General features: G+C 38.7%; 1 long non-coding RNA gene across 1 annotated transcript; it reads right to left on the bottom strand.

Moving 5' to 3' along the window:
- Window positions 1-9,219: 9,219 nt before the first annotated feature.
- On the bottom strand, window positions 9,220-11,541 carry LOC138163090 (uncharacterized). The gene is made up of 2 exons (XR_011168786.1): window positions 11,230-11,541; window positions 9,220-9,324 (listed from the first exon to the last, which is right to left on the bottom strand). It is a non-coding gene; the product is annotated as an uncharacterized lncRNA (long non-coding RNA).
- Between the last annotated feature and the right edge of the window lie 3,656 nt (window positions 11,542-15,197).

Below are 15,197 nucleotides of genomic sequence, written 5' to 3'. Positions count from 1 at the left end.
TAGTTATTTTAAATGATCTAACCAATATTGAATAATATTGCTGACACATAGTATACTTTCCCTGTTTTTCTTTTTTGATTTAATCAATTTTAGTCTTAACTTTGAAAAACTCTGTTTTTTTTTACAGGATAAATTCTACTCCTGACCTTTATTTTATCATTGTGTGTATCTCTCATTTTTATGTTTCCTGAAAGCAACATATTATTGAATTCAAATTTTTTATCTGCTACCAGTTTCCATTTTATGGGTAAATTTATGCCATTCACATTTTTTTCTTTTTTTTTTTTTCTTTTTGGAAGGCAATTGGGGTTAAGTGACTTGCCTAGAATTGGAAGTTAATGAGATGCCCATCAATTGGAAAATGGCTGAACAAGTTGTGACATATGAATGTAATGGAATATTATTGTGCTCTAAATAGTGATGAGCAGGTGAACTTCAGAAAAATCTGGAAAGACTTATATGAACTGATGCTGAGTGAAGGGAGCAGCACCAGGAGAACATTGTACACAATTATAGCCACATGTTGGAAATAATAACTTTGTAAGACTTAGCTCTTCTCAGCAATTCAAGGTTCTAAGACAAATCCAAAAGGCTCATGATAGGAAATGCTATCCACATACAGAGAAAGAATTAAGAAGTCTGAATGCAGATCTAACCATACTATTTGTGCTCTCTCTGTGTCTGTCTCTCTCTCTCTTCTTTTGTTTCTTCTTTCTTGTGGTTCATTCCATTGGTGCTAATTCTTCCTTGCAACATAACCAATGTGAAGATATATTTAATGTGAATGTATACGTAGAGTCCATTTGTTTGATCTCTTTGGGTTGGTAACCTATTGTAGGGTTAAAGGGTATGTACATTTTTTATAGCCCTTTGGTCATAGTAATGGAAGATTTTTCAGTGTCCTGCTCAGCTGTCAGAGCCAAACACTGTCCATGATTAAATTTCTGAGGCTGAGGCTGAGAAGAGATAGAAGCAATTAGAAAAGATAAACTAGATAACTGCTAACATGAAATTGCATACAGACAAAAAAAATGTACCCATGATAAGAAGGGATGCAGTTGAATGGGAAGAGGCCTTTCTAATTTCAAAACAACTTGGTATTCAAAATGTATTACACACACACACACACACACACACACACACACACACACACTCATATACATGCAAATAGCCATTCCCAGTAGATAAGAAGTGAAAGGATATGAACAATTTTCCAAAGAAATATTGCAAAGTATTCCCTACCACATGAAAGCCTACTCCAAATCACTAATAATTAAAGAAATGCAAATCAAAACAATCCTGTGATTTCACCTCATATACTGCAAATTGGCAAAGATGACCAAAAAAAATTGCTCTACTCAATGTTGGAGGCTCTGTGGAATTGATGTGGATACAAATGGTACCTATCTATGTATACCTGTACACATATATACAAATACTCACATATGTATTCATACACCCATATACCCTTCTATATAGACATATATATGTATGTATACATATATAATGTTCCATGTTCCATGTTCCATGCCCCAATCCTTTTTGTCCCCAAAAAAGGAATCCAGAGTTGGACCAGTGTGCTTACCTTGCTTTCCTCGCTAGCTCATTTTGCCACTCATTTACTTGACTCTTGAGTTTTTTGGCACAGTAGAACTCTGCTACCAGAGGGGGGAGCTTTATCCCAATTGCTGGGGTTTCTGCAGTTGCTGGAGCTATTAGTTGGGTGCCTTCCCTGAAGCCTCCACTGCCTATGGCAAACTGGTCATGCTAGACAGCAATCCAGATCCAAGCATGTTGAAGCAAGAGCTATTACCCCTCTAACTGGTTGCTTGGTCTCCCTACAGTTGGCAGGCCAGGAGCTCTAAAGCAGGCAAGTGGCAGAGTCTGCACGGCTACAGTGCCTCAGCTGCGTCTCCCTTCAGGGGTTAAAGGCCAGACCGCACTTCTGAACTCTTGGGTCACAAAGTCCACACTGCACTGACCTCTCATTTTGTCCTCAGCATCTATGAGTTGATAATTCTGGAAATTGCCACAGTTGCTGGTGATCTGAAGTCCCTACAGCCATTGGCTGGTTGTGGCCACCCTGAGGCTAAAACCTCGGGCTCACGAGGGGCTGGGCTCCTCTCCCAACACTTTGTGCTAGCCACTTCCTGCTGGACTGCTGGTCTGTCTTCAGTGGGAGGTTAGCTTCTTTGTGTCATTTTGTGGGTTCTGTAGCTCCAAAGTTTGTTCAGAGTCACCTTTTACATGAATTGGAGGAGGTGGAAGCAGAAGCCCCATGGAAGTCCTGTTTCTGGGGCGGCCAGGTAGCACAGCGAGTAAGAGCACTGGCTTCAGTGTCAGAGCGACCTGGAGATCGAATCCCGGGCTCAGACACTTAGCACCCACCTAGAAACACCTGGCCATGTAACCTTGAGCAAGTTACTTAACCCCAATTGCTTAGGGGCGGCCAGGTGGCTCAGCGAGTAAGAGCACCGGCTCCAGTGTTGGGACGACCTGGAGATCAAATCCCGGGCTCAGACACTCAGCACCACACCCAGAAATAACTGACCGTGTAACCTTGAGCAAGTTACTTAACCCTGATTGCTTAATAAAAAAAAAAAAAAAAGGAAGTCCTGTTTCTACTCCACCTTCTTGACTCTACCTTTCAACCTTTTATACTTTTTTATTTGTCTGTTTTAAATTTGGGCCCCCTTCTCCTAGTGTTTCCTTAGGCTGGTACCCCAATACTACCACAAAGCATGAGAAGCATAATCTCCTTTGGGTATCAGAGCTTCAACGACAGCAAGAAAGCAGAACCAGAGCTCAGGGTGGTAACCAAGCATTCTTGATTCTCTGAAATTTACTTAGCTGTTTAATTATTAAAATGACTAGGTGCCATAGTAGATAGAGTAGTGACCCTAGAGTCAGGAGGACCTGAGTTCTAATCCGACTGCAGATACTTACTAGCTATGTGACTCTGGGCAAGTTACTTGACCCTGTTTGACTCAGTTTCTTCATCTGTAAGATGAGCTGGAAAAGGAAATGGCAAACCACTCCAGTATCTTTTCCAAGAAAACCCTAAATGGGGTCACAGAGAGTTGGTCACTATGGAAATAGCTGAACAACATGACTATGAAAGTCTCAGTTTTCTCATTTGTAGAACCTTCTTTCTGAGATTACCTTTCATCTGTTCTGTTGCAAACTTGTACATACATAATTACATACATATCTCTCCCCCTCCCCACCCACACACTTTAATAGCAATCTACTCGAGGAGCAGGGACATTTTTTTTCCCCTTAGTTGCCCAAACCATTTACATCCAAATATAGAGGACTCTCCCTTTGATTCTAGTAGTCCTGACTCAGCAGTCTAGCTACTCCCTCCTCCTTCCCCAAATGATGTGTTTTTACTTTGAGAGAAGCCCAGTTATTAAAAATCTCAAAGAGAAAGTGGGCACAACTGAAACCGATCCCTTCAGGACCTTCCACCAGAGAAGCAGGTTCTTTTCATTTCTGATGCTTATTTTAGAAAGTGACTTCCTGCAGCCCAGCCACAAATCTACCCAGACAGCTAGTGCTGTGCCACTGTGTCCATGCCACCAGTACACGGAAGGCGTTTTTAGCACACATTTGCAAATAATGCAACCATTTTTTTTATTAGCCATACATTGATATTTATAGCTCTTCCATTCATTTGAGTGGAAAGAACAGAAGTTGTCTTGTGGTTGTGGTAAGGCTGACATATGTCTCCCTTCCTGGAAAGGCTTCTCTGGGTTGCAATTCAATGTTTGGCTACTTGTGCATCAGTGACACAGCAAACCCTAGCAGTGTTCCTGTCCATCCTAAGGGCGATCTCACTGCAGCTCCTTGGGGTTCCAGAACTCAATACCCACAGGCTGGTGCTAGTGGCAAATGCATAGCTTCTCTGAAGTTTACTGGATGAGACAAACAACCAACCTGACAGACAGCTTGAAAAAGAACAAAGAATCAATCATGGATTTAGAGGCAGAAGGTACCTTAGAGTTCAATCGGCCCAACCTCTCTAATAGTACAACTGAGGTCCAGGGAAGTCAAAGCGACTTTGCCCAAAATCATGGAGGTCATAAATAGTGGATTTTAGCGTAGGTTTTCTGTCTCCAAATCCAGTGGTCTGAGTTGTTAAGCTTGATCTTATTAGTAGTTTTCCATCTTAATACAGTCTTGTTACGTGTCTGTCATTTTTAGCTATTTTGATTCAATTTTTAAAATTATATAATTACATAACTTTAGAATTATTTATTCTTAGGTACCAAAAAATAAACTCCAAGCTATTAAAAGATAGAAAATAGATTCAAGGATATTGGAGGTCATTTAATCCAATTCTTTTCTTTACAAAAGAAGAAACTGAGTTCCAGAAAAGTGTGTACACTTGCCCAAAATCACAGAGCTAGGTAGTCTCTGAATTCCTAGTTCAGCTATCTCTCCTCTGCCCTGAGTAGCTCTGAAATACATGCCAGGGTTTAGTCCCATCATGTTTGTAATGTAATACCATTGATTAATTTGGAAATTTGATGAATCATTAAAGTGAATCATGTTTAAAATCTACTGGTGAGTCTCCATAGGGATGAGTAACAGAAAGTAAAGTAGGGTGGTTTGGAGCAATTTTTGGAAATTTCAATGTCACTTGAGAGTAATTTGGCATTATGGATACAATTTGATGTAGGGGAAAAATAACCAGAAATACAGCTTCCTATTCTCAGTCCTAAATACCACCCAATCCACAATGATTCTCTTCTAGTCATCCATGTCTTGGACCTTCAGAGGGAAGAGAGCTAAAAAAAAAGCAGGAGTGGAGAGGGGCAAAAGGGAGAATAGGAGAAATGGGGAAGGGAAGAAGCATTTATTAAACACCTAGTATGTACCATAGAGCAGTTAGGTGGTACTATAGATAGAGTGCCAGGCCTGGAGTCACAAAGACTCATCTTTTTATGTTCAAATTTGGCCTCAGACCAAGCTATGTGACCATGGACAAATTGCTTAACCCTGTTTGCCTCAGAAAGGTTAAATTATATGTCCAAGGTCACATAGGTAGTAAGCAGAGACTGTCCTTTTTCATTGTGGTATCCTCTAAGCACTTAGGTGATGCAATGAATAGAGGGGCTGATCCTGTAGTCAGGAAGACCTAAGTTCAAATATTGACTCAGATGCTTACTGGTTGTATGACCTTAGGCAAATCACTTAAATTGTGTCTTCCTCAGTTTCCTTAACTATACGTTGGGATTAACAATAGCATCTACCTCTAATGGTTGTTGTGAGGACCCAATAAAAATATTAGTAGATTGCTTTGCAGACCTTAAAGCCCAATATAAATCCTTTGAAGTATAAAATTATAAAAATGAAATATACTGCTAATACTGAAACACAGTACCCAGCCTTTTACATTAAAGGCTCATAGAATAATAGAGATACAGTGAATACTTGGTGGAATTTGTTTAATTGAATCTTAGCCTGAAAAGAAACCACTATTCATAGGGTGTCTCTTTATAAATTCAAATATTATTCCTGATTCAAAAGCCTTCTATGCTTTAAAATAAACCCATTCCTTCAGCCCATTACTCCTAAGACCTATTGGCAAATCTTTAGCTATTTGCATAACTCTTTTGTAGATATTCCCCATATCTTTTTATTCCTTTCTTAAGCAAACAAAAATAATTTCATATTCTTATTTTAAAAAGAACTATTAAAACAGGGAACTTAATTGGCCCATTTAAGACTGCAGTGAGAATAGTATACATTTCCAGTATACGTTTGCTGCATGCCCAGCACTGTTGGTACAATGTTACTAGGACTTAACGTTCATCTCCATTGTATCATCTTGGTTTGAAGGTAGGGATGTGCTAGTCAGCTCAATAAGAGCTTTTAAAATTTTGAAAGTCGGTTGTTAAATTTTTACTGTGAGGATTTACATCTCAAAAATCTTCAATCACTACATATCATGAAGAAGCATTATTTTGTTGATTGCCTAGACTTGAAAAAGTGTAAATAATGCAGATAAAACTTAGAAGTGTATGCACATACATGGGTTGTTAAACATGTGCCAGCATCCTCTTGCATTGCTCTACAAACATTACTTGAGTTCTGCAGGGGTGTAGTAGAAGGTTCAGGGAATGAAGTTACCACCAGAATGCAGGCCTGGTGACCGTAGGCTAATTAACAATGATAATAATAACAACAATTGGCATTTATAACGCACTTTAAGGTTTACAAAGTACATTATATCCATCATCTCATTTGAGTTCCATGACTTATCCCTGCTTTAAGGTGACGCTAGGTTATTAAAAAAAACTTTGACAGCAAAATTCAAGTTCTGGTCAGTCATCCCAATGAAGACAGGATTTAAATCCTGGCCAGTGGAGGACCATATGTCTGTTGTCTAAGGTATGGAGAGGTTCATCACCAGTTGGGCTGCAAAGTGATGATCTTTTTGGGGGGGTCATGGTAACTTGACATGGTTTATCACCCATACTCTTCCAGGATACTCTTTTCTCTCCAGTATAACTTTTCTCTCCTGCTTTGTGTCCTTTCTATCTCTTTGGTGCTTTTTAGTCTCCTTTGCTAGATTATATACATCTCCAACTCCCTTAGAGTGGGCCTCCCTCAAGGCTCCATCCTGGCCCTGCTTCTTAAATAACTCTACACTCTCCATTATTGACTGTCAGTTCCCAAGGGTTCATTTATCATCTCTATTCACATGACCTCCAGATCCATATCTAGCCCAACTCTGTCTGTTCAACTCTAGTCCCCCATCATCAATAGTCATTTCCTGGCTGCAGCTGTTCCACAGGCATTTCAAAGTGGATATGGGCATAACAGAACTCATCATCTTCACCACAGTTTCACCACTGTGTTGTTCAGCTGTTTTAGTTGTGCCTGACTCTTCATGATCCCATTTGGGGTTTTCTGGGCGAAGATATTGGAATGATTTGCCATTTCCTTCTCCAACTCATCTCTCACCATTATGCCCTGTCCTATGAATCTTCCTTTGCTGTTATCCCTCACATAGCCAATCTAATGAATTATTAATTCTTCCCAGTTATATCTCCACAACATCTCTTGTACTTTTTCTTTCTACTCACACAGATGCTACCCTAGTTCATTCAGGCTCTTCTGAACTTTCCTCTGAACTTTTGTGATAGCCTTTGAATTAGTCTTCCTAAGTTTCAGGAAATGAAAAAATGAAAATCATCCTCTATACAGGTACTAAAATAATCTTCCTAAAACCAAGTTTAATTCCATCAGTTCCCTACTTAAAGGCTTTAGTGTAGGTGTGTGGGGACAAATATCTAACAATTGGCTCTCTGAAAAAGTAAATGTATGCAGGGCACACTTTGAGGTTTAATTGGAATTATCAGCATTTTCTTTATCATGTAATCTACAAAATAATACAAATCAAGACCTAATTTATAGTATCTGCCTATTTCCTAGGTATAAATGCTCACACTGAAAATTTAACAATTAATTCTTGTGATCCTGTATAGTCTGGGTCCAGTATACCATGGCTTTAGTATCACCCTATCACTGCTAGAATGAAATGGATACCCTTTCCACCATTAGAATATAAGCTCCTTGAGAGAAGAGATTATTTTGTTTTTGGTTTGTTATGTGTTAAGCTTTTATTCCCAGTACCGACTATATTAGGATTTCTTGTGCATAGCCGGCACTTGATGCATATTTGTTTCAGTTGAACCTATTAAGTCAGAGAGGACTTGAAGTCTGGTTGGTGACATGTCTGCACTGACAGTATCATTGTTGTTGATCAGTTATGTTTGAGTATTTGTTACCCCATATAGGGTTTTCTTGGCAAAGATACTAGAGTGGTTTTCAGTTTCCTTTTTCAGCTCATTTTACAGATGAAGGACTGAAGCAAACAAGATTAAATGATTCGCTAGTAACTGTCCGAGGCAGAATTTGAACTCATAAACATCATCAAGATGAGTCTTCCTGAGTTCAGGCCAGGTGCTCTATCTACTGTACCACCTAGCAGCTCCTTCTGATAGTATCACAGATATTCAAACTGTGTATGATATATGGGAGATCGATTTATGGTATCAATATTCTCTGAACTAAAAAGCGTTGCCATAATCTAACGAAGGATATTCTTTGCAAAGTTAAGTACAAATAACTCTTTTCTTGAAATTTAATTTCAATTACCTCCCTGGTTATATATAATAGGGAAATGATTTTGCAGATTCAATATTGTTATTCCTTTCCTATGGGCAGTGTGAGGCAATGTGGCATGGAGGCTCTCTGATGGCCTGTAAATGATCAGATACTCAAATTTTATCTTTAGGCTACTTATAAGAACTATAGCAACAACAGCAGCATTATATATATATTTTGCCTTTTGGAGGGCAATTTGGGGTTAAGTAACTTGCCCAAGGTTACATGGCTAGTATTTTTTTGTGTGGGTGTTAAGTGTCTCAGGCCAGACCCGAACTCAGGTCCTCCGGACTCCAGGGTCAGCGCTTTTACTCACTGCTCCACCTAGCCGCCCCAGCATTATCTTTTATATCAGACAACATACTTTTCCCATAGGGAACTCAAAGCATAGTATGCTTCTCTCAGTAATTATCCATTCTTCTTATTATTTTATATCCTTTGTTTTTGAAGAGGACCAGTGACATTACAAGGTGATGTCTTGACTCGTGTGAATTAGATTCAAATGAAGCAGAGGTGCACAAAATTGTTAGGCTAATATGGGATATGTGTATATATAATGTGCACGTATACTAATCAAGGCATGTTATATACATATATGTAAAGGACATCTTATCCTTACATTACATATGAGGAAACAGATGTTGCAGGAGTGAAATGTCCACAAGGATCCTGACCCAAAGACCCACTGTCTACTGTCCACTGATATTCTGCTCATCAACTCTATTTTTATTGAGAATTAATGAGAATATATTTGGTATTAAGTATTTGTCAGTCCCATCCATCTTTTTTTCTTCAGAAACATATCTGAGTATCCTTGTATTTTCTTCCTGAATCAGTAACTCCCACTGCCTAAAAAACTATAGAGAAAAATCAAAATAATAGAAGTGTTTGGCAAAATAATAGGTATGTTTAGCAATTTTATTTTAGAGTCAAAAGTAAGTTTTCCTCTATGGAATTCTACTGGTTTTCATTACTGGTAATATTTAAAGAGAAACAATCACTGATATTTCCAATGAATTGTATATGAACTTTTGTCAATTCAGTCAACAAGCATTTATTTGCCAGGCATAAAAGTGAGAGTTTCTACATTTAAGGAACATTCTTGGCCTCGGTTTCTTCACTTACAAAATGAGGAGACTCCACCTGATAATGGGGGAGAGGAGAAGAGAAAAAGCATTTATATAGTATTTCATATGTGCTAGGCACTGTACTAAGCACTTTACAAATATTATCTTCACAACAACCCTGTGAGAGGTAAGTGCTGTAATTATCCCCATTTTGCAGTTGAGAAAGCTCAAGCAAATAGAATTAAAATGACTTGTCCAGGATCACACAGCTACTCTCAAATTTCAGATTCGATCTCAGGTCTTCCTAACTCCCAGCCCAGGAGTCTAAGGTCCTTTACAGGTATAAAATTATTTTCCTCTAAATCTCACGTATATGGGGACAGAATGAAGAGAAAACAAACAAAACAAAAGCATTTCCATTAAAAAAAATACTCCACAAAAAGTGATTGAAAAGTGGCAGCTGAAAACCAATAACATCTGGAGCAGAGTGACAGGTCAACCCAACCCTAACCACAAACACAAAAGAAGTCTTGCATAGTCTGGGTTAGGACTGTTGTACTTAATAGTTCTGGGCATGGCAACTTTATTGCTTCCTTTATCAGTGAGCTGAAGCAAAACTTACAGGTCCATTCTTACCTTTCCCTTGCCCTAGAATGATATCTATCATAATCCTTCCAAATTCACAGGAGAAAATGGTTATAAAACATTCTGAATTTCCTGGAGAGAGATTGTTTTGTATGAAGACAGGCACATAGGATTATATGTGGAAGGAACCTTAGAGATTCCCAGACAAACTTACTCATTTTGTATCTGAAGAAACCAGTTAAGATCTAGAGAGGGGAATAATTTACCCAAGGTCACATGGGTAGTGAGAAGCTGAATTAGAATAGGAACCCATGCTTCCAGGACTCCCAGTTCAGTAGTTTCTTCATCTCACCATATTCTCTCTTCATATGCTATCTTGCTTCCCTCTGCTTCATAGAACTAGGAGATTAGATGCTGGTTTGCACTGATGGTGCTTTCCTTTCAACCTCTTTTGGTATAAAAAATGTTCAGATAAATTTGTTCATTTTCTGAGAGTTAGACTTCCTAAGATAAAGTTCAGGAGAACACTGACCTGCCTTAAAAAGAACTGTTATCTATTATGGGGCAAAGAGAACTTAGTTGAGGGTTGTTGACAGACACAATTGCTGACATATTTCTTTGTAATCACTACTGTTGTCACCTCTTGGCTTCTGTCATGGTCCTTCACTAGCCTCTACTGTCCCTCTGCTGTGTCCTACTTTCTTCCCTTGCCTAAGTGAAGATGAATATCAGACAGCCCCTTCTCAGTCTAATTGCATTCATGGTTTGTCTTTATTTAGTGCTGCTGCCCCTAATGCTGTCACTGTCAATCCCAAATATTTTTGCCCCAAGTTAAAAGAATAAAAGTACTCTTAAATGTTTTAGATACTATCTAGGTTCTAGTCTTGTATCATTAACTAACTTGATGACCTTTTTTGAGAAAATCATGTTGTGGTGATAGGATTTTTTAAGTTAAATTTAATTTTTTTTTAATTTATGAAAATTTATCTTCTCTGCCTTGCCCTTATGGTTTTGGGAAAAGAAAAAAAACAAGGAAAAAATATCCAAGTTCCTCATAAATATTCATAGTCAAGCAAAACAAATTTCCTTATTGTACCAGCAATGCGATATTCATAGCGCCCATGGTGGCTATGAATATGCTGGTGTAGTTGTGAATCACAAAATGTAACAGGATCTCCACATGGAGGAAAGAACGAAAGCATTTATTAAAATACCAGAAAACTGAGTCCCAAAACCAGAAAGTCAAATTCATTACAGTAACCATGAAGTTGGTGCACATAACCAACGCAGGGAACATTCACATTCCCAAGCCTTCAAAACAAAACAGCCTCCCTCAAGCAAGGATCCTCTTCTCTCACTCATTCCCTCAAGCAAGGATCCTCCTCTCCTTACTCACCATAGCTCCTCAGCCTCTACACTGCTTGCTTGCAGAAGTTCTCAGTTCCCAGTTCTCTTCTCTCTCTCCAGCAGCAGCAGCTCAGTTTCTATGCTGCTAGCTCCCAACAGTTTCATCTCCTAGCAGTTCTGGCTCCCAGCAGTTCTCAATTAGTAGCAGTTCTCAGATGTTCTCAGGATCCTAGCAGTTCTTTCTCACAGCAATTCTGGCCCTCTAGCTTGGGCTTTTCCTTATATATGGTATCAGTTTCTCCCTGTTCTGCCCCTTCCTGTTATATCAGCAACTTCCTCCCACTGTAGGATTCACAAATTCTGGATCTTAATACTTGATACAATCACAAACTTGAAACAAGGTACTAAATACCTGTTTGCTTGCCAATACAATGGACATGAAAGATCTTCAAATCCCATTACCATTATACTTATTAGCTGTGTTCTCTTTCTCTCTCTGTACATATATACATACACTTATGCATATACATGTATAAATATATACATACATTCATACATATATGTATGTCATTCTTTTAATAAAGATAAATACTTGTTTATTGATGAATAAACTCTATCTCCTTCAGTACCTAGCAGAGTACTTCATGGTAAGTGTTTAGTAAATGTTTGCTTACATTGAAAGGTTTTACTATGAGATGGAATTTTATTTTTTAAATCTTTTTTTCAAACTTTAGACTTAAATACTAAAACTTAAATACATAGGAAAAGAAAAAGAAACATGTTATAAACTTAAGTATTAAAGCTTAAATATGAAATAAGAAAAGAAAAAATGTTAGGTTCACAGCAGAACATGAGAGGATTCCAAATAGACAGCAATAAGTTTACATTTCAAGAATGCCCATATATTAAATGCTACATGTTGTATTGAAAGCTGTTCATCTTTTCTTTGCTTCCTTGTAGGTGTTCTTGTATGTGTCGTTCTTCACTCTCATCTCACTTTAATTTAAAGTCAGGAAGCACATAGCATTCTTCCTCACTGGTCCTTTGGGTTCACAGATTGTCACTGTATTGATCAGAGTTCTTACAACATTAAAAGTTCTCAAAATTGCATAAATTGTACTCCTGATTCTGTTCACTTCATTCTTCATCCATCCATAAAAGTTTTCAAAATCATTCATTTTTATCCTATTGATTTATGGTATTGACTGTCGCTCTACTCTGCCCATTTTGCTCAGCATCATTTCATACAAGTGGATGCCCATCAACTGAATGGTGGCTGAAAAAAATTGTGGTATATGCATGTAATGGAATAATACAGTGTTATAAGAAATGAAAAAATAGACAATTTCAAAGAGATATGAAAGGCCATAGGATTTTTACAATTGAAAGGGAACTTAGAGGTCACTCTTTAAAATTTAGTTTTTTTAATCTATTAATTATAAGTAATAATATTCCTCCTGTCTCACATGAGTGAAATGAGAATGAAATTATATAATGAATGTACAACCATATATATTATACTTAAATATGTACACATATGTATGTATATACATAAATGGTTACATAAATACAAGATGACATTAATATTGGGGTGTGTGTGTGTTCACCTCTTGGTGTGAGGGTTTGTTGAGCCCTTTTCAGGGGCTGCTCATTGACCTTTGGTTTTAACCTGGCACTCAACTCTAACGGGTAGCTCCAAGAAATTGCAGCATTTGCAGGAGCCACACCCTGGTAAGCCATCTCCATAGATGGGCTAAACCAGGTTGAGGGTAAAGGACAGGAAACAAATCCATTGGTGAGTTAGGGGGGTATCTGCCCCAAGCATGTGAAGACTTCTTCTGGTTGAATGGGAAGATGGGAACAGTTTGCTCCAGAGGCCATGAAGGTGGCAAAAGAAGCCCCTGTGGAGTGCTTAGAGCTTAGTCAGACATTGAAGACGCCAAGGCCATCGCCAGTTGTCCTGACGTTTTTCTTGTCACTGGACTTAAATGACTCTGCAAGAGAGAGTGAGACTAATGACTTTGTGGAGCTCTGTCTCACTTAAATCCAGTTCATGCACTAGTCAAGACATCACCCTGTGATGTCACTAATCCTCTTTGAAAATGGAGGACAAACAGCAAATGCATTATTAATATTATAAGGGAGTGCAACCAGAGTAGGGCTTTAACTCCCTGGAAAAATCATTCAGGAGAATCATAAACTGGATCAAGTCAGTTTCCAATCCATAGTTTGCAGAGAAGCCCCAAGGCCTGGACTGAGGGAGGGAAGGAGGTGAGAAAAGATTAGGTCTCTCTAGATATGGGCTAGTGCTGGTTGAAAACTCTGTAGAAAACTAGCTAAACTACTAAAATTTCTCTGCAGATTAGCTCTGGGGTCTTTACAGAAGGGTCACAAAGGTAGGAAGAAGGAGAGCCCTGGGGTGTGTCTGACCCTAGATCGACTTGGATTTAGGATTAGAGCAGATCAGAAAAATAATTAGACACTTGTGGTAATCTGGAATGGGGTATCGGTCCTCTGGACTCTGTTGTAATGTTCTGTAATCCTAGAATCCTAGAGCAGGATGGAAAGTCTAGTCTCCAGTGTAAAAAGTGCACTGCAGGAGAGTCCCTTATCTTCCTGTAGGCTCTTTCCAAGACCAGTGGTTTATAATTCATATGTTAGAGATCGAATGTGTCTTAGAGATAATCCTGGCCAGTTCTCTCTCTTTACAGATGAGGAAAGTGAGATTAGAGAAGAGATTTACTTGCTGTTTCACTGCTAGGTAGTGGCTCGGTATGGATTCCAGCCTAGTGAATTCTTAGTCCAATGTATTCCACAACAAAGCTGTTGTAATCCTGCTACTTATTCTCCTTAAGTAGATCTCTAGGGGCAGAGTCCACGCCCTCTGTTAATAGTCTCATCCCTTCTTTCCTTGATCACTTTGATGATTAAAGTTTTTCCCTTTGTCCTTGTGAAATGCTCCTGCTGTAACCAGAACTCCAGTTTCTCTGGTGTAAGTCTCTGCAGACATCAAGCACTGAGGAGAACCTCTCTCATATAGTAGTCACTGAAGCACTGCCCTTAGATTCAGAACAGGGATGCCCAATTCCACCTGGATGGCTTTTATTGGTCTGTGGCCCAAGCTCCACTTAAAGGCTGTATTTTGGGCCCTCCTAGTTTAGAGTGAATATTAATGGTAACTTTCTCTTTGGAACAGCTTCCCTGAGGATCTTCTCCTCCCAGCTTGATTTTTTTTTCTTTTTTCTAATTAAAGGGGCCATCCCTTGACTCATTTCTTAAAGAGGCCTATTCACTGAATAGGCTTATTACCTCACTCTAAGTGAGTATGGGAAAAGGCCTTAGCCTAAAAGGGCCAGATGGCTCTGGAGGAGAAAGTGAGGAAGTGAGGGCTGATGACCTTGCACAGTCCTCCCTCACTCAAATCAAAGTCAACTGCAAGTCATGTCATCATTTCCCTGAAGCCAAGGAAGGACAAACACAACAAATAGGCACAACTCCAGAGTCATTCTTGTACTGCAAATAAAAGCTCCAGCAAGAATTGCAGAACTAATACTACATCAAGGAGGGATAAATTAACCTTAGGAAAAGGAAGGATGGATTCCATTTTCAGGTAAATGCTCCTGCTTTAACGAAGAAGGGGGAAAGGACTTCTTTATTTTCCTTCATTCCACTTTCCCTTTCCCCTATCTCTGTCCCTTCATTCTTTATTCTTGAAATGCCTTTAGCACCTCATAGCTTTAGTAGTTAATTATAGGAGTCATTTTGGCTAAAATAATTCATCACCCAGTAGCCAATCCTTCAGTGATAAACATCTTCATTTATTTAGTCTGGTTATTAGATGCTAAATATACAGTTGTAGGAGCATAAGACTATTGATCTAGGACTAGATAGGACCCCAGAAGTCATTTAGCCTACTTTTTCATTTTACAGATGAAGAAACTGAGGTCCAAAATGTTAAGTCCATTGCTGAGTGCATATTTGAACTTTTTTCCCCCAATTTGGAAGAACCAGGAAGAA

The sequence above is a fragment of the Petaurus breviceps genome, unplaced genomic scaffold (assembly GCF_028583685.1).
Source record: "Petaurus breviceps papuanus isolate PSGF00001 unplaced genomic scaffold, PetGlider_PUasm1.0 187, whole genome shotgun sequence".
Classification (NCBI taxonomy): Eukaryota; Metazoa; Chordata; class Mammalia; order Diprotodontia; family Petauridae; genus Petaurus; species Petaurus breviceps.
This window is presented reverse-complemented; position numbering and strand designations above follow the sequence as displayed.